Here is a 27,594-nt window from a genome sequence, read left to right as displayed (position 1 = left end):
TTTTGGAAAAATTAGAAATGGCCCAATTAGAAGTCAAGAAAAAATAATACAAAGTTGGAAAAGACTGAAAAGTCTTTGAACATTTGAAGCTAGAGAGGGATGCTGTTCATTTCCCGGATCATAATCCCTGATGTGGGGTTGGGATCATGTCTGGGGATCATGAAGCAAAATAAATGATGTATGTTAATTGTAGCACGTGTTCTTCTAGGAATTCATAGAGATATCTGGTAGTATCCTGAAGTTTTACAGCACCTGTAGGGAGGGGCCAAGGGCAGGCAGCCCCCAAATGGGGCACTTTGGCATGCAGATTGTATCAGGCTGAAAACAATCAAGGCCCAAAAGACTGAGGAAGAAACTTTATTACCCTCTCCCCCACCATAACTGACTAAAAGAATTTAGGTAGAGGAGTTGCTTTAGGAAGAGACCCATCACCATTGATAACTACATTATAATATGAACTAAGTATGACAGAAAGGGAGGAACCTAACAAGGCCTGTTGTATCAAAGTCCTCTCTATGTCCCATTGTTTCTGAATGGCCCAGCAAACATTTGTTCTTCCAACATTTGTTCTTTTTCATCTTCTTGTGCATTATATTTCTTCTCATTTAAGTCCCAGATTCCTATCCCCCTTCTCCTTAGTTTAGGATGACATATATACTCCTCTCGCTGGACTGTTTTTGGAATCTCATGTCTGTGTGGGTTCCCTGAACGTACAAAATTTAAGTTGATTTTCTCCTGTTAATTTGTCTCATGTCAATTTGATTCTTAGTCCAGGTAGAAGAATCTTGAATGACAAAGGAAAATTATTTTCTCCCCTACACACCCAATTTGAAAACACCCAGATTACTAGAGAAAATTTTAAAAGGGAAAAATTAATTCAGGTAAAAACCAAGATATATATTTATAGACATACACTCCGGCATTTAAATATAGTGAAAAATTGGAACTGGGGAGTTTAATTACTTTGCATATAGGTTCTAGCCATATTGCACAAAGTAAAGTATAATAATGATCTGGTTGATCCACAGTCAAATAAATACACTGTGAAAATCTATCAGTATAGGTAATAGCAAATAGGCACTTGTCTTATTTTCTCTTCCTTTTGTATTAAGTGCATACTGTTTCTCCATTAAATATTTACAATTATTTTTTAAAATGTTGATTTACTTATTTGGGGGGGGGAGCAGAGGGGGTAGAGAGAGAGAGAGAGGGAGAGAGAGAGAAAATCCCAAGCAGGCTCTGCGCTGTCAGCACAGAGCCCAACGCCAGACCCGATCTCATGAACCGTGAGATCATCACCTGACCTGAGCTGAAATCAAGAGTCAGATGTTTAACTGACTAAGCCACTGAGACACCCGTAAATATTTACAATTATTAAAATATTTAAAAGAAATTAGTTCAGGTAGTGACTAACTTTGCAGAAATACACACACACACATACACATATGTCAAAATGTTTATCGACATGCAAAATGGTAACATTTTTGTTGGATTTTGAGGTGTGGTCTTGGCCCCAATGCCAAGAAAAGCGAATTGTTTTTATCCTATCTATTTAAAAATTTTTTTAAATATATATTTTTGATAGAGAAAGGCAGCATGAGCAGGGGAGGGGCAGAGAGAGAGGGAGACACGGAATCCAAAGCAGGCTCCACGCTCTGAGTTGTCGGCATGGAGCCCGGCACAGGGCTCGAACTCGTGAGAGCCGTGAGATCGTGACCTGAGCTGAAGTTGGACACTTAACCGACTGAGTCACCCAGGTGCCCCTGATCATACCTATTTTTTAAAACTATTAGAAATTTTTAAAGGCTACAATAATATCAGAGAAGACACATCTTTTTGATACAAAATTAATGAATTCAGTTGTTCAGCAAGCATTTATTAGTATCTACTACCGACTTAGCATAAGCGCCCAGAGGTGGTGACAATGAGAGTAGGAAAGAAGAGATGGCAGATACAAAGGTCCTGGAATGTTCTGGTCCTATTATTGGAGGAGTTTACAGTCTGAATAAGGAGACTACGTCATGAGTACATGAAATAATTAAGAACACTGGTGGCAATGGCAGGGTCTGCAACTTTATTAAATATTACTAGAGATTGTATTATTTAGTCCTAATGACAATTCTTTCTTTTTTTAAGTTTATTTATTTATTTTGAGGGTGGGGAGGGGCACCCACCTCCCATGGGGGGGCGCGATGCAGGACTGTCTCACAAACTGTGCCTGAGCCGAAATCCAGAGTCAGACACTTAACCAACCGAGCCACACAGGTGCCCTGGTCCTTAGAACAATTCTAAACATGTTGTGTTGCATATACCTTTCTTCCTTTGTAGGCAAATATTTGTACTTCAATGGAAAACTATACTTTTGGAGCATAGTCTTCTTGGCATCAGGTTCTGATTCTACAGGAGCTAGTTTACAATTCTATGTCCTAGGTACCCAAGCAATGGGAAATAATGCTTGTCTATAGAAATGCAAATGAGGGGCGCCTGGGTGGCGCAGTCGGTTAAGCGTCCGACTTCAGCCAGGTCACGATCTCGCGGTCCGTGAGTTCGAGCCCCGCATCGGGCTCTGGGCTGATGGCTCAGAGCCTGGAGCCTGTTTCCGATTCTGTGTCTCCCTCTCTCTCTGCCCCTCCCCCGTTCATGCTCTGTCTCTCTCTGTCCCAAAAATAAAATAAAAACGTTGAAGAAAAAAAAAAAATTTAAAAAAAAAGAAATGCAAATGAATTGTCCCGAGGAAGGACAATCCTCCTTCCTGTGGAAAAGCCAGTTCTGCATCCATTTGCACATTTATGTCCCCATTCCTTACTCTTTATAAATTTGTGCTTCTCTGACTTCTCCCTGGAAGCCCTTATAAGATCTGCCTGGTTCCCTCGTTCACTCATGAGTTAAATAATATCTCAAACACACACTCTTTTTAATTTGTGAAAGAGTCACGATTTTATCTTTTTGTCCAAAATTATCCTTTAACATCTTTGATCCCTCCTGAGCACCTCCCCCAGCCCCTCTCCCCTTCCCGCCCCCCCCAACTCCAGCGAAAGACTGCAGTAAAACTGACCTTCTGCAGAGCATATACCAGACAGGCTCAGATATCAGGAATAGCTGAGAAGGAGGGGGAGGTACCATTTGGAAAATGGGAATAAAGTGGGAATCTGCATTCTGAGGCACAGCCCTTTTGTTGTCGAGTTGTGAAAACCAGCCCACGGACCATCTACTTCTGATCCTCTTGTTAAAACAGAATTATGCTAAGTGAAATAAGTCAGTCAGAGAAAGACAAATGCCACATGATTTCACTCATACTTGTAATTTAAGAAACAAAACAAATGAACATATGGGAAGGGGCGGGGCAAGAGAGGAGGGAAGCAAACCACCAGAGGCTCTTAATGATAGAGAATAAACTGAGGGTTTATGGGAGGGAGGTGGGTGGGAGAGGGGCTAGATGGGTGATGGGTGCTAAAGAGGACACTTGTGATGAGCACTGGGTGTTGTATGTAAATGAGGAGTCAGTGAATTCTACTCCTGAAACCAATATTGCACTGTATGTTAACTAAAATTTAAATTAAAAAAAAAAAAAGTAACCAAAAAGCACCCCCTCCCCACACCAAAAACAAAAACAAAAACAAAAACAAAAAAAAAACAACAACAACAAAACCCCCCAAAACATAAATAACCTTAGTTTAAGTAATTGCTGGTTAGGTTTCCTACACCTGTTGCTGAAAGTATTTTAAATGATACAGTTTGTTCGGGTCAGGGATTTAGGAGTAGCTCAGGACGTCTGGGGAGCAGTGTTTCAAGAAGGGACTACATAATATGAAGGAAAAAGAACACTGGGGTTGGATCATGGGCCATATATATGCCACATATCCCCCATGGAGGCGTCTGAATTTTATAGCTGATGTGGAGTCATCAAAGGTCATTTGATAAGAGATTAGAATCCTGGGATGCTGGTAGGCAGCGGGGTTGGCCAGAGTTGAGACTGACGAGAGGGTGTGCAAAATCTAGACACATGTTGCCTCCCAGGTCTCCCTTCTGTTATGACTGAGAATAACACCACGGAACTTCTTTGTGTTAGTCTATCTCAGAGAGGAGGTGGGCAGGGATGGGCAGGTGGTCCATGAAAAGTCCTGATTCTGGCATTAAAAAAACAAGCAAACAAAACCAAAAACAAAACAAATGAACAAACAAAAAACAACTATGCCAGATTTCATTACTTTTAGATACATTTAAAGCTCAAACTGAGCTAAAGAAAATTAGCCAGGAGTGTCTCTCTTAAGAAATACATTTTTAGAAACAATTAGAAGAAATACTGGAGGGTCTGACACATAGTAGCTGCTCACTGTGACTATTACCATTGCTGGCCTCCATTTACATTGTTCTCGCACTAATGCATGTAACAGGAGTCTTCCAATTGCTTGAAAATCATTCTCCGATGTCAGTATTGCCTTTAAACCTTTATCATTTTTTTTTTACACTATTAAAACTTATTAGGAAGGCCTGTTTACAAACGTGGTGGAAAACAAACCTCAGGAACAACTCCTTCTTTTAAACATTTCTCCTCATTGCTGGGCCCAAATTCCCTTTTGGGTATCTTTGCAGAAGAAATGGGAATTTTCACTTAACTCCTCTTCCCCACCCTCAGCAGAGCTACATACAGGAGAAGAGACAGACAAACATTCAAGGAGAATAAAGTTAAAGTTAATAAAGTCAGTACATTGAACCTGAAGACCTGAACCATAAGAAAACAAGCTGGTTGCATTTCAGTAATTCTATCAGGAATTGACTATCTGTTACAACACATTCAGAGATCTGGATTATTGATCAGTAAGATTACCCCATTTAGGCTTGTCCGCCCCCCTTTTCCTTCAGACAGGTGCAATGAAGTTGCTACAAATAACACTAAGTAAGGTCTACTCTGTTATTTGGTTGTCACTCTTAATGTAAAACATAGCGGTTACCTTTTAATTTGAAATCAATGAATGTCTCAAAGGCAACCTTGTTGCTTTGGTCTAAATGAGTCATTTGGTTTTGCAAAGCAGAACACTTGGCTTACTACTCAAGGTGATAGTTGGCGATTTTTGTTTTTTGTGGTGGTGTTTTGAAGAATGATAATACACTTTTCCATGAAAAGACCCTAAGTTCTTAAGAATAATGTTAAGATTTTTTGGTAAGGCGCTGCAAGGAAATTACCAATCAGCTATGTCTGTATATTTGTTTCCATTAACAGTATTTGGTTGCAGTGAAGAGAGGGGACAAATCAAAACCTGGTAACTTTCTAACTACTGACACCTTCAACATTAGAGATAAACAAATATGTCTTTAAGTGGAAGGGACGAAGGAATAATGTTGTTTTGTTTTGGATTACTAAGTATCGTCACCTAGTTATGATCTGAAATATGGTTTCCCATGTACTAATTCTGGAAGTTTTCCTATTAAATATTAGAAAAGCAGAGCTCAGAAAGAGAGTCTTTGTTTTGTTTTGCTTTTGAAATGGACCTCATCTGGTTTATCCCAACATCCCTTTAAATGGTGTGGTGGTAGGAAACTGGACGTTTTATCTGAAGGAAAAAAAAAAAAAACGTAAAAAACCAGGGGAAAAAAAAAAAAGCAAAACCCAAAAAATCCCAGTGAAAACCACCTTGCCTGAAAGCTTGACTTTCGACCTGGGCTGACAGGGACGGAAGCAGGCAGTGTGAAACACAGTAACATTAAAGAGAAAAGAGTAAGAACTTATCTCTTCATTGTATGCATTTACAAATAGAGGCTTTTCAGAGAATTAGGCCTAGTTAAAGCTGCCCCCTGGATAAGATGTGTTCCCCAGCAGCCTCAGACAAGCTGCGGAGGAGAGACAAACAGATGTGACTATGGGCCCTGGCATTTGGCAAGAACACTCACTGTCAGTTAGAAAAATATAAGCCTGGACAGGGCATCAGCTGCACACAAATGAAGCAGGTCTGCAGTGTCACTGGAGGAGTAATCTGGTGGCAGAGAGAAGTACGGGGCTGGAAAATCCCTCTCTGTGAGCTTCCTCTTCTAGATCCAAATTACCCTCTCCTCCCCTTTATTTGATGTCAAGATGTCTCAACAGATTAAACTGAAGGAGTTAACGTCAGTATCTCAGTCTTCTGTACCAAAATGCACATTCAGTATCAACTACCATGAAGCATAAGTACTTCTTATCTACGAAGACTGCATTATATCCTTGTGTTTAATGGTGTTTTCTTTCCAAGCCCCTTCCTGCACAGGAAGCTCCCTTTTTATTTGGTATTGTCCATCACGCTCAACCACTTCTTGATTCTGCTGCCTTCTCTCTCTACGGCTTTGGTCATTTGACTTCACCTTGTGCCTCAAGCCCCTTTCCCAATCCTGACTTTAGCAAAGGATGGTTGATGTTTTAAAACAGTGCGCTGGGGCGCCTGGGTGGCGCAGTCGGTTAAGCGTCCGACTTCAACCAGGTCACGATCTCGCGGTCCGTGAGTTCGAGCCCCGCGTCAGGCTCTGGGCTGATGGCTCGGAGCCTGGAGCCTGTTTCCGATTCTGTGTCTCCCTCTCTCTCTGCCCCTTCCCCGTTCATGCTCTGTCTCTCTCTGTCCCAAAAATAAATAAAAACGTTGAAAAAATAAAAAAATAAAACAGTGCGCTGAACTTGGTACTTGTGCCCCAGTAACTGGGCCCTCGCTTTCTTCTGGACTTAACCTACTCATCATAAAACGTCCGGTATCTTAGTTCTTATGGATTTAGGTCATGCCTGGATCTCCCCACATGCTCCAAGTCTGGCCCTGAAATGCAACCTGGTGACTGAGGCCATCTCTAAGGCTGCTGGCAGACCCTTGCCCAAACCTCAGCTGCGCCTGGCCCCCGTCTCTGCTCACCGTTACCTGCTGGGACCGTTCTTGACCCTGTGTCCAATAACCTCCGATCACCTGTTGTCTGAGACGCTGCCCCTTGGCCAGTGATCTGGCCTGCCAGTGTCTCTTCCCCCACGTCAGAGGTCAAGTCCAGACCTACTTCTTCCCTGTCTGCTTTGCCCTGCTACAATAACGAGTGGCTGGTGGCTGCCACGGAGCTAAGGTTACTCTGAGCTGATGGGCCTGGGTGTGGTGCTGATGAGAAGCACTTCCCTCCCGTAGCTCCCAGCAGTGGCGGCAAGTGTGAGGGAGGCACGGCGGCGTCAGGAGGCTTCTGGGGGGCTCAGGGACCGGCTGCAATGCCCAGCCAGTCGAGGGCTGTTCTGACTCCCACAGCAGTGCTCCAGTGGCTCAGCTGCCGTGAGGGAGGAGGTGGTGGGAACCTGCAGGTGGCCCAGAAACCCTCTGAGGCCGCCATTTTCCCTCTCGCCTCTAGGTCTCTCAAAGAGCCTACTTGTCGCCCTATTTGTGAATGTTGGAGGAGTATTTTACCAATCTTTGGTGTGTTACTTAATCCCTCTTTGCCTCATTTTCTTTACCTTCAAGAATTGTGGTTAAACTAGTACTTACCTCAAAGGTGTATCTGAAGATTTTACTTACAAATTATTTGTGCAAAACATTAGGCACAGTGCCTGCACAGACTAAGCCACCAATAACTGTTAGCTGCTACATTTATTATTATTATTTTCATCCCCACTTTACAGATAAGAAGCCCAGGGCACAGAAAAGTTAAATAATTTACCCAGGATCACACAGTGAAGGGAGACCGATGAGAGGACTTCATGGTGTAATATGGCCAGATGTTCCTCAACAGATACCAAATAAAGACATTATAAACTCATGACATTCAAACACTATCAATATGCTACAATGAGGATATAATTATTCATTTCTAATACACAAATAGGTTGTCTTGGTAGTTAATAGAAAAGTTAAATTTTTCTTTAGTGTTTGATTCTGTTTGCTTTAAATGTGCCATAGCATGTAAGACTATGTACCCATGTTTCATTTCAAAACTCAATAAAAACCCAGGAGAGTCTTGCAAATCTGAAGCTCAGTGTTTCAGATTTTCTCTTGGCTTGTATTTGGTATTTCCTACTTCACAGAAATCTTACTTCCTCCTTGTGGTATGTTCTGTGCTTTACCTAAAGCCCCGAGGGTCTGCTATTCTAATGATATGGGTCCTGTGTGTGTTAATAAATGCAACTTCCATATCCCTAAACAGCTCCTTGAAAAGCTTCTTCTTGTACCTCTTGTATCATTCTAAACAAAGGGTACCTTTGTTTAAAAGATGTTGGTGACTGTCTTACACAACTCAGGTAGCTATGAGGACATTCTGAGGGTATGTGCGTGAGGATATTCTCACACCTACAGGAAAGCTAAAACTTTTCATACAGCAAACCATTCAGTACGGTTTCTAAAAATCTGGTTGGGATAACTGCTGTTACATCTGGGCTTTCATGGTGCTGGCATTATGCTTCCCATATTTGTCCAAGTCCTACAGATATTTTTAAGGAACTGCGAGTCAAGCAAGGCCAGGTATATGTGCTACCACTAGAGCAATGGATTCTACCCACTTGGAAAAAACTTCCTTTCCATGTTTCCTAATTCCACCCATTTTTAAGGGTATGATCATTTTCCCTTCAGAGTTCTCCCAGGGCCCTTAAACCTAGACGTGCTTTCTTATTTCTAAACTTTCCCTACCTCAGTATCCTTCCAAGAGCTTTTCCTCTATATCTCATACAAATCTCTGCTTGTCTCTGCTGTTACACTTATCATATGATGGCCTCAAATTGTTTTCGGATTAGAGGGAGTTGGCAGCTAAATATGCAGGGACAACCTGAGGCCAAGAAACAGGTGTAATTCACAGAACCTAACTTTGCTTCTGTCATACAGGAAAAGCACAATATTTACTGAACTAAAACAAATCAAACTACCGTAAAAACTTTTTCCTTAACACATCACTTGGCAGTCAATCATGCATTTTTTTTTTTGTGATAACACTTCCACTTTCTTGAAGTGTTACTTAAATTTACTCAAAAACATTCATTTGACAATGAACGAAACTTGACTATGAATCAGGTATTCCACTAGATGCTAAAAAAAAACGCAGAGTAAGGTGTCTTCTACCCTCAAGGGGCTCACATCCTAATGCAGGAAACGCATGAACAAGAAATGACTATACAACGTATTAAGTCCACAGGGTTATGGTAGCAGACTACCTCTTTGGGGAAACTGAGGAAAATTCATTTCTCCTGAGTTCAAATTTGGATATTGTCTCTCCAAGCAGAATCTAAGATATTTGAGGCATCTTGGAGTATTCTTTTATTCTTCACACCATAGTACCTAGGAAATAGTAGGCACTTAGTAAATGGATATTGATTTAATTTACTCATTTCCTAGCTACAAGTATACATTTTTGGAATCTGTTTATCTTTGACATTTAGTATAGAGTTTCAGCAATAAGCTTATTCTAATTTCCTTAAAAAATGATACAACAAAGCTAGGGTTGGCTCTTAGGAGGGATTAAAAGTTACTCACAATACACATGATTCTTCCCTCTTTCTCTTTTTTAATTAAGTAGACTCCATGCCCAATGTGGAACTTGAACTCACAACCCTGAGATCAAGAGTCACATGCTCTGCTGACTGAGCCAGCCACGTGTCTCCCCCACATGATTCTTTTGAAAATCTCCATTAAATGCAAGAAGATATGTGTCTGTACGTAAAAAAATTGGCATGTTGATCCTGATAACATCTTGCATCTTATATAAAAGAACTGGGAATTCAGACTATAGATTCAGATACAATCCCACATTCTTTCTCTGATGATGATACTATACAATGTTTCTTAAGATGTTATGGTTGTCATTTTTATATTAATAAAACTATAGCATATTCCTAATATTCTTAAGTTTTTTGAGTGAAGCCCATGCATTACTCATTTTTGTATTGACTTCATCAAGTGCAGTATGTAACACATGAATATGTTTGTTGAGTTGACTTCTTACTATATTCTCTGATTTGCTATTTCTGACTCTAAACCAGGCTTCAAATTCAGTTCTGAGGGAATATTCTGGACCAGACATCCTGAATTTCTTTCTTTCACCAGCTTCAGGGAATGATAGAGTTAAAAGGGCAGGCCAGAATATATTTTGTTATTATTATTATTTTTTTTATTACTTTGAATACATGTTGGTTTCCTAAGTCTTAGAATTTATTACTGAATTACCAGGAACATCCAAACTTATTGAGTGCCAACTACATACGAGGTGTTATGCCAAATATTTTCACATACTTTATCTACTTTAATCCTCACAAAAACCCATCATGGTCTGAGGCACCTGAGGTCCAGAGACACCGTTAGTTGTCAAAGATCACATAAACAGAAAATGAAGTCATTGTATTTGAACCAAGGCACGCATGCCTCAAAAGAATCATTTTTCCCCCCTATACCATACTACCTCAGTCAACTTAGTTTATTATACTGTATTTAATAAAGGTCTACTGAAAATGTAATGCATGCCATGCCCTATGCCATAAAACAGGATTGAGAAATAAAAAAGATATGGCTTTCATTTTCTAGGGGTTAAAGTCTACCGATCATGTGGGAAAATGATTTCAACTCAATATTCAAAGAGAATTCCAAAGCTAGGCCTAGGCCCCTAGGTGAGAGAGGGCATCTAAAGAATACAGGGGCCCCGAAGTGCACACACCTTAGGCCATCTTCGGGGCTCTGTAAGCAATTCAACAAGATGGGGCGCTAGAACATATGGAGGTGTGGGAGGTGATGACACATCCTTGCACACAACAAATTTGAATAAATTCAGTGAATCTGTCCATTCACAGTGATTTTAAATTCTCTAGGAAGAAAAAAAGAATCAAGCGACCTGTTTGACCAAATTAATCAGTTTATTACCTAACATGATAGGTGAGTTCAGTGGAAAAACACCTGTCTGTAATTCTCTGTACCCCTAGCTTTGGACTGTTTTGCAGCCACAGTCAGAAAGTTACTGCTCTGATGCAGAGTTGGAGTCAAATGTAGATCCATTTCCAAGGTAGATTTTGAAGTTGAGGGGCTCTGCTCTTTCAATAGAGTTTACAATCTACTTGTGTGGTTGAGTTGGCAGATACGGGCTCAAGACCGAGCTCTGCTTTGATGTTCTGGAAAGTGTGCCATGACTACTGGTTGAGAGGGGGCTCACAGGAATATCATGGTTCCAGGTGCTGTAAGTGACATTTGAGGAGTAGGACCACTAAAGAGCAAAGGAAGATGTGGTTTCCACTTTTACCTCCATATTGAGGAGGTAATAAAGACTGGATATTTTAAGAACGGGCCAGAATGTTTGAAGCTTCTGAGATATATGGAGCTATTACTACTTTGGAAGATGGCAGAGAGCATCACCATTTAATACAAACTTACTTGAATTTAGGTTACATTGTTGTTTATTTGTGGAATTCAATTGGGAATCTGTGACTCAGCTGAAATGGCGCCTCCTTTATGCAGCCTTATCTGACTGCATTGCCAGAATGATCTCTCACTCCTTGGAGAAAATAATGTTTTCTATTTTAAGCTACAGCTATATATCTATATGAACCAATACTCAACTTAGACGGTATGTTCCTTGAATGCAGTGGGGCCCACATCTGATTTATATTTTTAAGTAAATTTCCCTTAGCACTTACAAGCCTTGCCAACATCAGGCATTTATTTAAATCATTATTGAATAAACTTTAACAAGGCATGCCAGAGTTTTGATAGTAACTTGTTTTTATGATAATCCATATTTTTATTGAAGTTCCAATTTCTCTAATAAATAAATGCTTACTTATGGGAATAGAAAAACCACAAAACTACACAGTCCCTATCTTGGGCTTCGGGATATAAATATGTGAAAAATCAAGCCCGTACGTGTAAGTCAGCTTTTTAAAGCACGGGCAGGCACCTTGATATAAAAGTGTTTCTGTTTTTACATAATTTTACATTTTGCTTAAGTTGCTAAGTGTAACTTTATGAAAAGAATGCTTTGGGTTCCTTCTCTTCCATGATAGTTTTTGACAGATGAATGAACAATGTGGACATAAAAATTTTACACACTTGTTAACAAATGTTTACTGGACGGTGAAATATACTGTAATAGTTAGGTAAGGTACCAGGAGGCTTGTGCTGCTGCATGTATGTGAATATTCAATAATCAAGAGAAAGAGTACTTCAGGATTCACCTAATTCAATTCAATTCAATTCATTTCAGTTCAATTCAATTCAATGCAATTGAAATACTGTACTTGAAAAGTTGGGAGTGCATTAGCTTATATTCAGGATGAATTATGCCATCAAGATCTTTGACCTTTCTCATTTTGGTAATTCAGGTCTACTATCTTTAAATGCCAATGGGAACATACCCTAACAAAAATTAACTTCAAAAGAGAGCACTTTGTCAGTCCCTTGGCATTTGGCCTATGAAAAGTTATTTGACCCATTTCCTCACGTGTAAAATGCGAATACCAACAATATCTACTTAACAGGGTAATTTTGGAAATTAAATGAGATAAAATAAACGCTTTGTTAACACTCAGGGAATCTTAGCTATTACGGTAGTTAACTGTAAAAATGATGGGCAATTTGTTTTCTCCAATTTTAGGTAGTATGCTTTAAATTCCCTGTCTTTGGTCCTTATTACCCATATTATCCACTTATCACGAGAGGCAATATAGCACAGTGGTTAAGAGTGTGGGATTCGGGAATCAAAAGAGATGAAGTTTGGTTGCTGCTTCCCCATTTAACAACCTGGGTGGGTTACTTAATTTTTATGCCTTGCCTTTCCCATCTGAAAAAAAGGAGGTAATAATAGAACCAACCTCAAAGAGTTGATATGAGGGCCAAATGAGTGTGCGGCTCACAGTATGTTCTCAGTAAGTCTTAACTACAATTTCCCACAGACAAAGGGAATTTGTATATGGCGAACTGAACACTGTATTAATTCTGCTCCTTTCCTCCCCCAATCATAAGCCTAAAGAAGTAGAGAAACTCCGTGGACCAGAACATATTTAAATAGGGAAATATAATAGATTTATCATTAGCTAATAAGGTCTAAATATATTCTATAAACAAACATACAAATGTGTCATTTATGCTAATACAACAGAACACAGAATATCAAATCATAGGTTGTCAAGCTGATTTCCCACAGTACTTTGTATCCTTTGCATGGGTCTTAAATTCTACTGCAGACAGGGCATAGTTTACTTGAGGAACTAAAACAAGTCCACTGCAGCTGCTAAATAGTGTTCAAGGTGGGGAGTATTTGGAGATGAGGCTGGAATAGTGAGAGTGGTAGAACAAGAAAAGCCTTGCAAGTCACGTTTCGGACTTGATCCTACAGGCAATGGGAAGCCATCAGGAATCTGTGTGTGTGTGTGTGTGTGTGTGTGTGTGTGTTTCCATCTATTTATTTGTGTGGGCATGTTTTTTTTTTTACGCTTTTATTGAGAAATAATCGACATACATAATTATATTAAAGGTATACAGCATGACAGTAGCTTCAGCTAATATCCAACTTTTCATGGTTACAATAAAAAGAAAACAAAAAAAAGAAAAAAGGAAAAAACTTTTCTCTTTGTGATGAGAATTCTTAGGATTTACTCTCTTAACAGCTTTCCTATATGTCATACAGCTGTGTTAGCTGTGGTCATCATGTTGTACATTCTATCCCTAGGACTTAATTATCTTATAATTGGAAGTTTGTTATCTTTTGACCACCTTCCCCACCCTCTGCCTTTGGTAACTATAAGTCTGATCTCTTTCTCTATGAGTTTTCTTTTCTTTCTTTCTTTCTTTCTTTCTTTCTTTCTTTCTTTCTTTCTTCTTTCTTTCTTTCTTTTTTAATTTCACAAATAAGTGAGACCATACAGTATTTTTTGTCTGACTTATTTCAATTAGCATAATGGCTTTAAGGTCCATCCATCTTGGCAGGACTTGCTCTTTCCTTTCCCCCATGACTACATAATCCATTGTGCATATAGATGCACAATTATTTATCCATTCACTCATTGATGGGCATTTAGTTTGCTTCCATGTCTTTGCTATTATAAATAATGCTTCTACAAACAGGGCAGAGGATGCAGGTATCTTTTTGAGTTAGTGTTTTTGTTTCTTTTGGATATATTCCCAGAGGTGAAGTTGTGAGATTATATGGAAATTCTGTTTTTAATTTTTTGAAGATCGTCCACACTGTTTTCCATAGTTGCTGCACCAAGTAAAAACCTATGAACAATGCACAAGGAGTCATTAATAATTTTTAAGTACACACAAACAGATTTGGGTTTTCCAAATGTCATTCTGGCTACGTTATGAGAGTGAACGAAGGGGACAAGAGTGAAAGAATACAAGGAATAATGGATGGTGTCCAGGGTTTCCTGACTAGGATGTAAGATCCTGGAATGCAGAGATTCTATCCAGTATGTGGGTTCCAAACACATCATCTAGACCAGTGCCTTTTATACATTCGGTAAAAAAACTCCTTCAAGATGTGTGGAAGTAGTGCATGAAACCACATGTTTTTAAAGAAACATGGACAATACTATACTAAAAGACTAGAAAAGCATGACCTGCTAAATGGATCTGCTAGAGAAATGCAGCCCTGACCACTTTTCACTTCAATCACTTATTTGCCACTTAAAAATATGTACGTTATGAAGAAGTCCTGGAATCCTGTAATTCTAAGATAAAAGCCATAATCAGGATATTCTAGAAATATGGTGGCAGGAACCCTATTTTTTTGAATTTACATAACAACATGTAGTATAACCATAACCCCTGACAACAAGACAGCTTCCAGAAAGCAATTAGAAATCATTTCAGAAATGAAACTAGAACACAGGAGTGAATAAATAGGATGGAGGAGAATAGGAGAAAGTAATGAGAAATAGAAAATGCAAAGCATAAAAACATTGGCAATAAGAGAAGAGATAAAACGTTTCAGGTAAGTGATAACTACAGAAGATAGGCAAAGAAAATCCAATATATATGTAAGAGAAACTTTTGAAGCAAAGCCCAAGCAATGAAACAAAATAAATATGAAAAATTATAATTGGAGGGAATCTTAAAATTTGTTTCAAGAATAACAACAACTACCTATGGGAAGAGCACACTTCATCCTTGGGAAAAAAGAAAACAAAACAAAAAAACACCTAGAATGACCAATATCAGAGTACGGTCTAGTCAAACTCTTGGGCATTAAAGAAAAGGGAAGTATCATTGAGCACTGTACCTGTGGGGGAAAAAAAAAAAAACCAGACTCTATCAGGCATTGAAAACTATGTTGTATATAGACAATGGGGCAACCTGTTTATTAAGGAAAGAGGATCTGAACCATGGATTATAAATCTGGCCAAAGTGACCTTTACATATACAGGTCATGGACAACCCCTTAATAACTTGCAGGAGCTCAAGGAATATTGTTCCCATGAGCTCTTCCAGAGTAAAACAAAAAGAATAGAGAAACACTGACTTCCCATCTGATGAGGATCATTAACATTATATTTATTTGTAGAATTAATGCTAAATGAACTGAACTAGAACCAAAACTAAAATTGAAACTAAGGAGACAGCACAGGATCGAATGGTTGTAAGTTTCAGGCAATGTACACGGAGCACACCCACTGAAAAACGGAGAGAAATGAAGAGTATATAGGAAAAATAGAAGGAATTTGCTGACTGACTATAGGTATTAGCAGAGTATCATTTACTTCAAATCCAATGCTTGGGAGAGGAATGAGAAGGGCACAAGAGGTTACTAGTCAACTTCAGTAAAGGTCACAGTAGAGAACCAACAGCAAATAGCCTCCTCTGCCCAACGTATTAACGTAAATGTAAATACTAGGAAGAAAAAAAAAAACCTTCTGAAGTGTCAAATGGTTTACCAGGGTGCGAGTAACAGCAAGGAAAAGGAAAACCAGAGAGAAGGAGCGAAGTATACTTGCTTATCCTAAAAGTGGAAAAAAACAAAGAGCCAATGGAAGGAAAAACCATAAATAGAGAACAAAACAGAACAATAGCTACCCATCCCTGTTGAGGCGACAGGGTACAGGCTAGACTTCTTGAAAATAATTTTGTGTGTGTGGAGATTTGATTACAGAACCTGTAACCATTTTTTTGTCATGATAAAACAAAAATATATTTAAAAAAGCAGTCTCAATATTAAAATGGAACAAAAGAAGCTAATTATACATCGGTGTATCTACACTTAGAAACTATTTCAAGTGACTTTAAAAAACAGGAATTGACTACATATTCCTAGTGAAATATATACTCAGTACAAAACAAACAGAAAAAAGAATAAATTTAAACTCTCCTTACCGAGTATTTTATTTGGTGGTCATGATGATATGGTGATTTTGAGACTGCTATATGTGTAGGAGGAGATAGATAAAATGAAGACAGCCGACCCTTGAATAACATGGGTTTGAACTGCATGGGTCCACTTATACGGGATTTTTTCCCAATAAACACAGTACAGTATTATAAATGTATTTTTCTCTGCCTTATGATTTTCTTAACATTTTTTCTTTAGCTTACATTATTATAGGAATACGGTATATATGATACATGGAGCATACAAAGTATGTGTTAAGCGACTGTTTCTGTCATCAGTAAGGCTTCTGGTCAACAGTAGACTGTAAGTAGTTAAGTTTTGGGGAGTCAAAACTTATTAAAGAATTTTTGGCTGCACAGGGTGTTGGTGCCGCCCCTACCTCCTCACATGGTTCAGGGCTCAAATGTAATTATTATGGTGTTATTGAGAGGTAGTATTTTCAATGTTGAAAAACAAGATTAAAATCAATGATGGAAAGTACAAAAATACTGAAGTCTTGAATTTTACCCGGGACTATCAGTATGAGGCAATATGGTTTTTTTAAATTTTTATTTATTTATTTATTTATTTATTTATTTATTTATTTATTTTACTCCTAACTTATTTCATTGAAAAGGGCTAGAAATAATAATACCTCTAACATCCAGACTGTAGTTTCTGAACCTATTTCTGTTCTTAAAAGAATTGGCTGATTCTTGGTGTAGGCCAGAAAAGGTCCAAGGTAGCCTTGAAAATGTAAACGTAGCAGATGGCAAAAAAGCAAAGACTAGTAGAAAGGAAACAGACTCAGGAACTAGGATAAGGAATCTTCCATTGCTCAAAGATGGGCCAATTTTAACATCAATTAGGATAATAACTAATGAATTGAAACACATCAAATGTGCTTAAATAAATGAGTTAAAAACAAAACAGAACAAAGTTTCACTGGTCACTTTTAGAAAATGTGAGGAACCAATTAATTTTGAAAACTAATAACTAAAGGGAAGAGATCAAGTATTTATCTTGCATTTCCTGCATGATCTGTGCCTCAAAGTAATCAAGTAGTTGAAGGGGGGGCGGGGAGGCGATTTTTAACAGAAGTAATCGAACCAATAAGCAAAAGTAAAATGACAGAATTAACATCTCACCATTCTGTAACCCTTAATGAATGGATCTGGGATCACTGTGGCTAATCAATCACAGAAAGAGACATGGAGTGAGAGAAGTTCTGAAACAGTCTTGTCCCAAACAAAACAAAACACACAAACAAAACAACCTGAATATAATCAATTCTCTAGATTTAAATGTCAATTACAGGAAACACAAGGGACAAGAATATGTGCAATGACACAATGTGGATGAAATCAACAACAGTCCTCAGAGGAGACGAACTTTGCAGAACAAACTGATTTCTGCAATGAAAAACTTTCAAGGAAAAAACAAATGCTGAGGGAGGGGATATTTATAAATCAAAGGGAACTTCAGAGATGTGTACCAACCAGTTACAAGAGATAGACCTCATTTTGATCCAAGTTTACACAATGTATAAGATAAAAGATTATAAAATAACTGGGGAAATGTGAATATCAATTGTGTATCTTCATATACATTAAGAAATTAGTGCTTTTTAAATAGATGTGATGGGGCGCCTGGGTGGCGCAGTCGGTTAAGCGTCCGACTTCAGCCAGGTCACGATCTCGCGGTCCGTGAGTTCGAGCCCCGCGTCGGGCTCTGGGCTGATGGCTCAGAGCCTGGAGCCTGTTTCCGATTCTGTGTCTCCTTCTCTCTCTGCCCCTCCCCCGTTCATGCTCTGTCTCTCTCTGTCCCCCCCCCCCAAAAAAAAAAATAAAAACGTTGCAAAAAAAAAGTTCATTAAATAGATGTGATATTGGTACTGTGGTTTCTTTTTGTTTAAAAGAGGTTGTTCTTTTTAGAGAAACATACTGATAAATTTTGGTTGGAATAATATGATAGATGGGCTATGGGGTTGGAGGAAGGAGTGGGCAGGGATATAGATGAAACAACATAAGCCACACAGAGAATTATCTAAGCCAGTTGAGAGAGACACACATCGAGTTTCTATTTTTCTCTGTATTTCTGCATATGATAGATTTTCCACAATAAAATATTGTCAAAAACTGCTTTTACCATCCTCGCATTGTAAGTGAAAGGCATTCTTTCAATTCTTAAAACTGCCAGTATGAAGTCATTCTAGTTTTTTTCAAATCTTAGTGACACTCTCCATAATTTTTAAGTGATCAAACTTGAAATTAAATTAAGTTACCCATGAAGTCTATGTCGTCTAGTCTGAGTACACCTCTGGACTGTAACTTGATGTAAAAAGATTACAGAAATCCCTATCTGAGGTTTATTGTCCTTAGAAAGGATAATGCAGTTTTTATTCCATCTTTCTAATTAGTAATTTAAGCATATGTTCAGCATTTAACTCTAAATGTTTGCCTTTTCCCCAAGCTCAAAGACAGCTGTCCAAGATTTGAATGCCAGAAAACATTTAAATATCAACATCTGTTGAATTATGTTAATTTAGTGTAATATAATTGGGCATGAGTTGGAATTGATCAGAAGTATATGAAGTAAACAAAGGTAAATTCACAACAATATCTTGGCATACAAACAAATCACTACAGAGTGATGAAAAAATATTTCTGAAGAGAAAGAGCAAGGAAAAAATACTGATTATAAACAAGTGGATTCTTTTGAAAACATAGTTCTAACTCTATGAGACATTGTTTTGTGATTTTTGTATTTATTTTTAAGTTGCCTCATAACTGAAAGGTAGTTAAAATCAGCTAAAACAAGTGATAGTTAAATGTTTCATATTTGAATATTTTTATAGAACATTAAATAAAACATTCCAATTACTTATATATGCACTGACTTTTTTAGATTTCAGGATGATCCCTGTTATGTTATAAGCAGTTACATATATCACAATTCAAGAGTTGATATAATTTCTGTTCTATAGACATCAAGTATCATTAAAATTTTTTTTTTTTAAATGTTGACTCATTTTTTGAGAGAGAGATGGAGACGGAGTGTGAGCAGAGGAGAGGCAGAGAGAGAAGGAGACACAGACTCTGAAACAGGCTCCAGGCTCTGAGCTGTCAGCACACAGCCCAACGAGGGGCTTGAACCCATGAACTGAGAGATCATGACCTGAGCTGAAGTCGGACACTTAACCCACTGCAGCACCCAGGTGCTCCTGAAATAGCATTTTTAAATTCGCTGTGTTTTCAGTGTGGCAGATGAATCTACTAGGCTCATTCTGGAGGCTTGTAAGGTACGGATTATGATGCAGTAGCTGTTGTTTATGGTATTGCTGATTTAAAATATTAACCTTCACAGTAATTCTTTTACTAATCAACTAGGAATACTTATTGTTTTGGGTTGTATTCTGGCACATAGACACATCGGATGAGCAGATCCTCAAATGTCCTCGTAATGAAGTTATAACCCATGCAGCAATAGAGATACAAATGGTTGTATCTTCGTCATTTCCTAGGGGAACCATCTTTGGGAGTTAAAGGTTAGTTTTGTGCCCATGCCCATTTAATCACAGGACCAATTTGCAGAGTGCCAACTGTGAAACAGACACCTGTCTGAAGGAAACGGGACTCCACAAGACAAATTTATTTCAGCTACAGGTCACTGGAATGGTTTCACATGCTATTTTCCATTGTTAGTGACCATGGCCAAATTCAACTGTTGTTCTAGAGATGAGAGGCTGCACATACTTTTAGTCATTTGAAATCATGCAATTGATCTACCAGATTTCAAGAAAGAGGGGCCATTGTCATGCATGTTTCACCGGGAAGTACTTGATTGCTTTTTTATTTACCATACAGTGGACACATTACATATTTCCAAATGGCAAATCCCTTTTTTACCAGTGTGGATTACTCATATTACACTGAAAAGCAATCTCTCAAAATTCTAATTGGCTGATAAGTAACTTTATTTAGTATAATCACAATTTAAAATAATTATCCATAATCATTAGTGTAAAATTTTGGCAAGGAAGGTCAGAATTCCTAGATGCCAAAAGGACAGGAGGCATGAGAACTGGCAATTTAAGAATAGTGCCTTTTTAAACACAATATAATAATTTGACTATATAGCATAAAATGGATTAAATTCCTTAAAAATCATTTTATGTTGTATATGTGGTATATTTCCAATTATTCTACTATAAATATCTATACCTAAAAGCTATTAAAATTTAAATTAGAACACATATGCAATTAAATATATTCCAATTGAACAATTTTGGAATGTATACATTCTTATTAAAGAGAATACGTAAAAAATTCTACTTGTTCATTCATGCATACATATGAATGAATTAACAATTCCGAAATACACTTCTAGGTGGAAGATTGGGTATACTTTTTTAAAACAATGAAATGTAATGTTAATTTTAGTTTGTAAAGAAAAAAAAGATAACATAATAGACATTTTACTTTTAAAATTAGTATTTAAAAGCAGTTTCAAACCATTATTTTGGACATATAAACGTAAGGTACATCAAACTTGAAATGCTGAGTGATATAACTTGCTTCAAAATATGGTGTTGAATCATTGATTTAATATGACAAAGAAGGATTTGTTTTAAAATCCTAGATTTGTTAACATAGGATAGGCAACTTCTCATCCTAAAAGTTAAAATAAAGCATCATTTACTTTTGTTAACGTATTTAATTTTGTCGATACATTTCTGTGAAGAGCACACTGAATAAATATAGTCCACGTCATTAACTAGCACTCTAATGAACAGTTATCCTGTCCCAATTTATTAACAGCTGCTCAAAAATGCAGGGATTAATAGTTTCATTTATTTTTGGCAAACCTGCAAAATGACAAATAGTTTTATATCTGTTGCAAATTAGATCTCCTTCTCCAATACCAGATGACATGATGGGGAAGACTGAGCAAACCCAATCCTTGAACATATCTGGATCTTTAGAAGATCAAATAAAGAACAGCTATAATTCTATTTGTTACAGCTAGAACACAATACAGTGATCTGTATCATCATGGAAACATGAATATGCTCTGTATTAAAGTAAATAAGAATGTTCTTCTAACTTAATGGAAGACAGTTGACATGAATGTGTGTGTGTGTGTGTGTGTGTGTGTGTGTGTGTGTGTGTGACAGAGAGAGAGAGAGAGAGAGAGAGAGTGAGAGAGAGAGAATGTGATGGGATTTATTGTTTTTCTGATAAAATCTATTGTCATTATTTTCATGTTAGGAGACTCTTTACTACTAATCAGGGGAGAGGACAGAAAAGAAAAAAAAGGTTGATTTCTTTCTTCTCACTATTAGCTGCTAACATAAGAAATAGAACAACAGCATCCAGGGATTATAAAATTATTTGACACTAAGTAAATAAATAATGTAATGCTATTAAGAACTAAGTAAAAGTGAATTAACACATGTTTTTAAAAGGCATTTAAAGATATTAAGTAGAATTTAATAATAACAATAAGAATGTTTTTACTTAATTTCAAATTATATATCAGACAGTTGGATGATTTAGTCCTTTGTGCCTCAGAAGAATAAATGACAAAAATCATGTAAGTAAAGAATCAGAATAAAGAAAAAAAAGATACCAGATCTAAAAGGAAAGTCCCTGATATGATCAACATAATTCAATAAAATTGCTGATAATTTTTGTCTATCAATCCTTTTGTATGGATTCTTAGAATTACAGGGGCACCTGGGTGGCTCAGTCGGTTGGGCAGACAACTTTGGTTCAGTTCATGATCTCACAGGTCGAAGGCTCATGAGTTCGAGACCTGCATCGAGCTCTGTGCTGACATCTCAGAGCCTGGAGCCTGCTTCCGATTCTGTGACTCCCTCTCTCTCTCTGCCCCTCCCCTGCTTGCGTTCTGTCTCTCTGTCTCTCTCTCAAAAATAAATAAACATTACATTTTTTTAAAAAGAATAATAAAGACTAATCATAAGCATAAAGAAGTATTTAAAAAAGCAAGATATTTTCAAGAATGGTACATCATTTAGTATCAGGCATCACTTAATATATGTTTTACTAACTTTTGCTTTGGGAAGCTTTAGAAACAATATGAAAATATGAAATTATTTAATTGGAGTTTTAAATGAGGTGAAGAAGAAAATTATTTAATTGGAGTTTTAAATGAGGTGAGGAAAAGAACTTTCTAACTTTGAGAAGTATAAAATTATATTTGACTAATGAAATAAAAAAATGGAAGGCTTGGATACCAAGTCTGGAATTAAAGAGAAAGATATGGGTTGAAGCAATAAATCTAGATGCCACTAGTGTTTCTATAAAACACTTAGATGCACTGCCCCCAAGGTTGAGCTGAGTGTGTGAATGAGTGTGAATATGTGTGAGTGTGTGTCTCATTTTGGCTAACAATCTACTGCAGGCAATGACCACTCAAAAACTATGCCTGTTAATTATTAAATATTGACAGTGATAGGTAGTAAGCAGTGGTTTTAAAAAATTAAAATTGTGTCTGCTTTCATGTATTTATTTTTTAAAAGAATTTTGTGTTTCCCTAAGTTTTTATTAGTGTTTTCAAAGGTTTTAGGGTATGTAAAAATGACAACACAAAGAAGAGACTCTGAGATGCTCATTCAATGTTAGATGAGGGATAATATACAATAAACTTAAGACTAAATGCCACAGTAAGAAAATGGATAGAGAACTTTTTTAAAGTTTATTTATTTATTTTGAGAGAGAGTATGAGTGGAGGAGGGGCAGAGAAAGCTAGAGAGAGAGAGGGAGAAAGGGTATCCCAAGCATGCTCCTTGCTGTCAGCGCGGAGCCCAATGAGGGGCTCGACCTCATGCACCGTGATATCATGACATGGGCCAAAACCAAGAGTCAGATGCTTAGTTGATGGAGCCACCCAGGTGCCCCATGAAAATGGACAGAGAACTCTTCAGAAATAGAAGGACGGCTAGAAAATAAAACCTCACAGACTAATGACACGGAAATGTCAGATGGGAATAATCAAAAATATATAAACAACGCGGATGAATGCAAGACAGGAAACCATTAACCTCAAGCACTGCGAGGCAAAATCTTGGTGGATCACAGCAAATGAATATAAGAGGATAATGTTATGGTGAAAAATTTTCACACCACTCAGTGTCGATACACCTGCTCCAGGATAAGGGCTTCCCCCCAGGGAATAAAAAATGGAAGCAGGAAACTAAAAGGAAGATGAGTGGCACTAATATTGCTTGAATCAATGAGATTATATCATACCTCTGTTTATAATTTGAGTTTAAGTTAGTTTACATTATATCTATGTTAAGAATGAGTCCAAAGTTTGATGCCAGGACCCATTAAGTATCATGACTGAGAAGATGGAGAATGTTAACGATGTTTACAACAAACACAGGAGCAAAGAAAACACATTCGTATTTCATTAATAACTCTGTGGATATGATTAATGGCATGTTATGCCGAGCACTGCTGATGGCGGCTGAAGCTCGGGAGCGATGGGTGAAGAGTGAGAAGCCAGTTGGGGAACCCAGAGGAACACTGCCCTTTCGGGAGGAAGAAGCACAGGATACCGTGACAGAGTCCACTGCTGATGAGGTAGGGCTTCCTGAGAGAACTGACTGGAATTATTGAAGTACGTTGGTTGTTTAAAGGAGACTTTGATAGGTTGTCACCTCTTGGGTACTGTTAGCCATAAAAGAAGTCTCAGGGTTGGAAGAGACACAATTGCCCTGTGCCCATCACCGACTGAAAGAGCCTAGATGAACAGTAAAGTGGATGTGGCCAAAAAAAAAAAAAAAAAAAAAAAAAAAAAGAGACATAGGGTAAACTGGATGCCTGGAACACTACCGAATCGCATTATACCCCTCTATGGAGGTCTTGAATATTCTCCTGCGGAGCTGAGGGCGAGAGGTAGTACACCCCACAGGCGACAGCCATCACTGCACGGCCCTGGATTCATTCAGAGCATCCGCGAGGACTGCCCACCCAAGGAGCCTGCCTCAGAATCTCAGCTTTGAGTCATTAACGGCAGACCACTTGTGCATTTATCTTTTCGTACCTGCCTGCTATGTTTTGCGAGGAAATGATCCTAAAATTTATTGATTTAATGCCTTGCAGTTCTCTCTTCTAACCTTTATATTTTCCACAAGTTGAGAAAGGGAAGTGCAGTCAGTCATCCAAAAGGGGTAAGAAAAGTCAAGACGATATTAAAAATACTAGAAAGAAAATGGCTTTCAAGAAAGAAACGGAGAAAAAACACATATAAATAAGGAAGGTGAAGAATTTTGTGCCTTGCGCTTAATAAAACTGGTAACAAAAATTAAACTTGAGTGAGTCTTTCTCTCCTTGGGCTGATTTCACCTTTACAAACTGCCCCGTGCCGAGCACAAATGTTACTCTTAGCAACACAAGAAAATATACTGCATCCACAAAACAAGACACGGAGGATATATGAAATGAATGTTCAAGGAAACAAGGTGAGCTCTTGGAAATGAAAAGTGTAAGGGAATTTTTTTTTTTAATCAATAAAAGGTTTGGGATATAACATTGATAAAATTGCCCAGAAATCTTTGAAGACAACAATATATAAAAGAGAAGTTAAGAAAAATTGGAGGATCATTGGAGGGCACTCCAACATCCAAATCGCAAGAGAGCAGAGAAAATGGAAACCATCGAGAACTACAGGCACTAGAGTAATGCCTTCAAAATCCTGGGGCAAAAATGGTTCTCAAATCAGAATCCAATTACCAGCTGAATCAATCAGTGTAAGACTAGAATAAACAGATTTTCAGACACACAAAGTCCCACAGATTTAACCACGACTGTTCTCTTTCTCAGAAAGCTCAGGAGAAATCATGGCGTGGGACCCAGGGAACAGGGAAATCCCATGTCGGAGAGTCGAGGGAAATCCCCAGGGCGGTAAGAAGAGAGATCACAGGATATCAGCTGTGCAGCAGGTCCAGACGGCAAACAGTTCAGAATCGATTGAGAAATGAGCAGCTCCAAGAGGGATGCCACCACGAAACAGAACTGAGAGGAACCACACTGCTTTGTGGTGGTTGATGAACTGGGGTGAGGCACACAGAAAACAAAGCAATGAAAAACAAGACAGCTATCTCTGTGACAACAGGAAAATTATACATCTATGAATAATATTTACATACATAATCACATTAATGCAAACAATGAATATTGATTTGGTCGGACGATTATGATATAGCTGCTAGAGAGGAAATGAAGATACTGTGTGTGTGTGTGTGTATGTGCGCATGTGTGTGCATGTGTAAGGCATACAGCAGGAAGTCAGTAGGTAGTATCAAACTAAGAACTTCAAGAAATAGTAATATAAGCATGTAATTTAGGTTGATACTAGAAAAAATGGCTAAAAGGGTTGAACGTGTTTTCTTCTGCAGGGTAAACTCGGACAACCGGGAAGGACAGGTCTCGGGCCTGCTGTCCGTTGTTGTAAGTCTTATAGAATGATTTGACATTCTAAACTAGGTACAAGAAAAACATAATAAAAACATAACATTTAACAAGTGCTTAGGAAACACGCATGTGGAAGTAACAATACCACACTTGGAAAGAAAATGGCCTTCAAGAAAGAAACATGGAAAAATACATGTAAATAAGCTAACATCTGAGCTCTTCCATTTTAAATGCCTTACTCATCTATTACTCATCTATTTAAATGCACTGACTCATCTATTTCTCACAACAATGTTATGGGGCAGGTACTACCATCTTCTCTGTTTCACAGATAAGTAAACTGAGGGACAGAGAGGTTAAGGATTTTGCTCAGGATCACGCAGCTGGTGAGTGGAGAAGTGGGAACAAGAAGGCAGGCCCTCTAACTGTAGAGGCCCCTCCGTGGACTCAATCAGAGCACTTTACTGCTGCGCATTCAATTTTAAATTCATTCTACAAGTATTTTATGTAACGAATAATTTTTTTACATCATCTTCTTAGCTTGCTTCCATATATATTTTTTTAAGTTTATTTATTTATTTTTGAGAGAGAGAGAGAGAGAGAGAGAGAGAGCACAAGTGGGGGAGGGACAGAGAGAGGGAGACAGAGAATCCAAGCAGACTCCAGGCTCTCAGCTGTCAGCACACAGCCCAACGAGGGGCTCGAACCCATGAACCAGGGGATCATGACCTGAGCCGAAGTCGGACGCTTAACCGACTGAGCCACCCAGGCGCCCCTGTAACGAATATTTATTGTCCATGCGTCAGGCATTGTTTTTGGTATTGGGGATACACCAGTATGAAAAGCAAAGTCCTGCCCTCATGAAGCTCAAAGAGAAGGGGAACAGGGACAATCAGGAGACAGATTCAGCAGAGTCTAATGGTCCCCGTGGACAGAGCTTTTTTCACACTGAGGAGACAGACTTGACGGAGATGGGAAGCTATAAAGATAGCTGCAGGGAGAGGGAACAAACAGCACGGGCTAGGGCCCTGAGGCTTGAGTGGGGTCCATGTGCTAGGGGAACAGGAAGCTGGGGGAACAGGATGAAGACCACCGTGCAGGAGTAGAAGAGTAAGACTAAGTAAAGTGGGAGAAGATGACAGGGAGGAAGCAACGAAGGGCTGGGCCTGATCGCAGATGGCCTTGATGGCCAACATAAAGACTTTGAAATGATATGGAAAGCCAAGGGGGGATTTGATTTAAAATTTCTTAGAGAAGATCTTTATTGAGGTGTAGTTGACATAAGCAAAATGCACAGTTAAATGTACAATTGGATAAGCTCTGACGTAGGTATATACATGTGAAACCATCCTCACAGTCGAGACAACAAAGATACTCATCACCCCAACAGTTTCTTTATGCCCTCTGGTAACCTTCTCTCCAGTGCCTCCCTGGCCCTCGTCCCATGCCCATGCAACGACTCATCTGCTTCCTGCCAGGTTAACATGCTCTTGATGCCCACTATTTTAGATCGTCTTTTGAAAAGCCTCATGAATCACACATCATTGTTATTATCACTTTATACAGACAAGGGTTGTTTAAATGTACCTAAATCTCTACCAGTTTATTGGCTCCGCATTCATTCTTGCATCTCAGACTTTCCTTGGGAGATCCTTTTTTGGAAACACATCTTTTAAAAATTCTTCTAGCCAAGGTCTGTTGGTAGTAAATGTCCTTCGTTTTTGAACATCTGAAAAGGTGTTTACTTCAAGTTCACACAGGAAAGATGTTCTTCTAGGTTGCCAATCTACGTTCCCTTAGTCCACTGTGTTCTAGTTTCATTGTTGCTACCAAGAAATCTGATGGAGAGCTAGCATTCCTTAGTAGACAATTTATCCTTTCTTTCTGGATTCTTTTC

At 38.3% G+C, this 27,594-nt stretch overlaps 1 protein-coding gene across 1 annotated transcript in view; it reads right to left on the bottom strand.

Moving 5' to 3' along the window:
• GPATCH2 (G-patch domain containing 2) overlaps positions 1-27,594 on the bottom strand; it is a 176,448-nt gene that overhangs the window by 13,332 nt on the left and 135,522 nt on the right. The window lies entirely within an intron of this gene.

The sequence above is a fragment of the Lynx rufus genome, unplaced genomic scaffold (assembly GCF_022079265.1).
Source record: "Lynx rufus isolate CCGP_SWC_20201006 ecotype Redwood Valley unplaced genomic scaffold, mLynRuf1.p SCAF_15, whole genome shotgun sequence".
NCBI lineage: Eukaryota > Metazoa > Chordata > Mammalia > Carnivora > Felidae > Lynx > Lynx rufus.
Note: the sequence above shows the minus strand (reverse complement) of the source record. Positions and strands in the feature narration are given on the sequence as shown.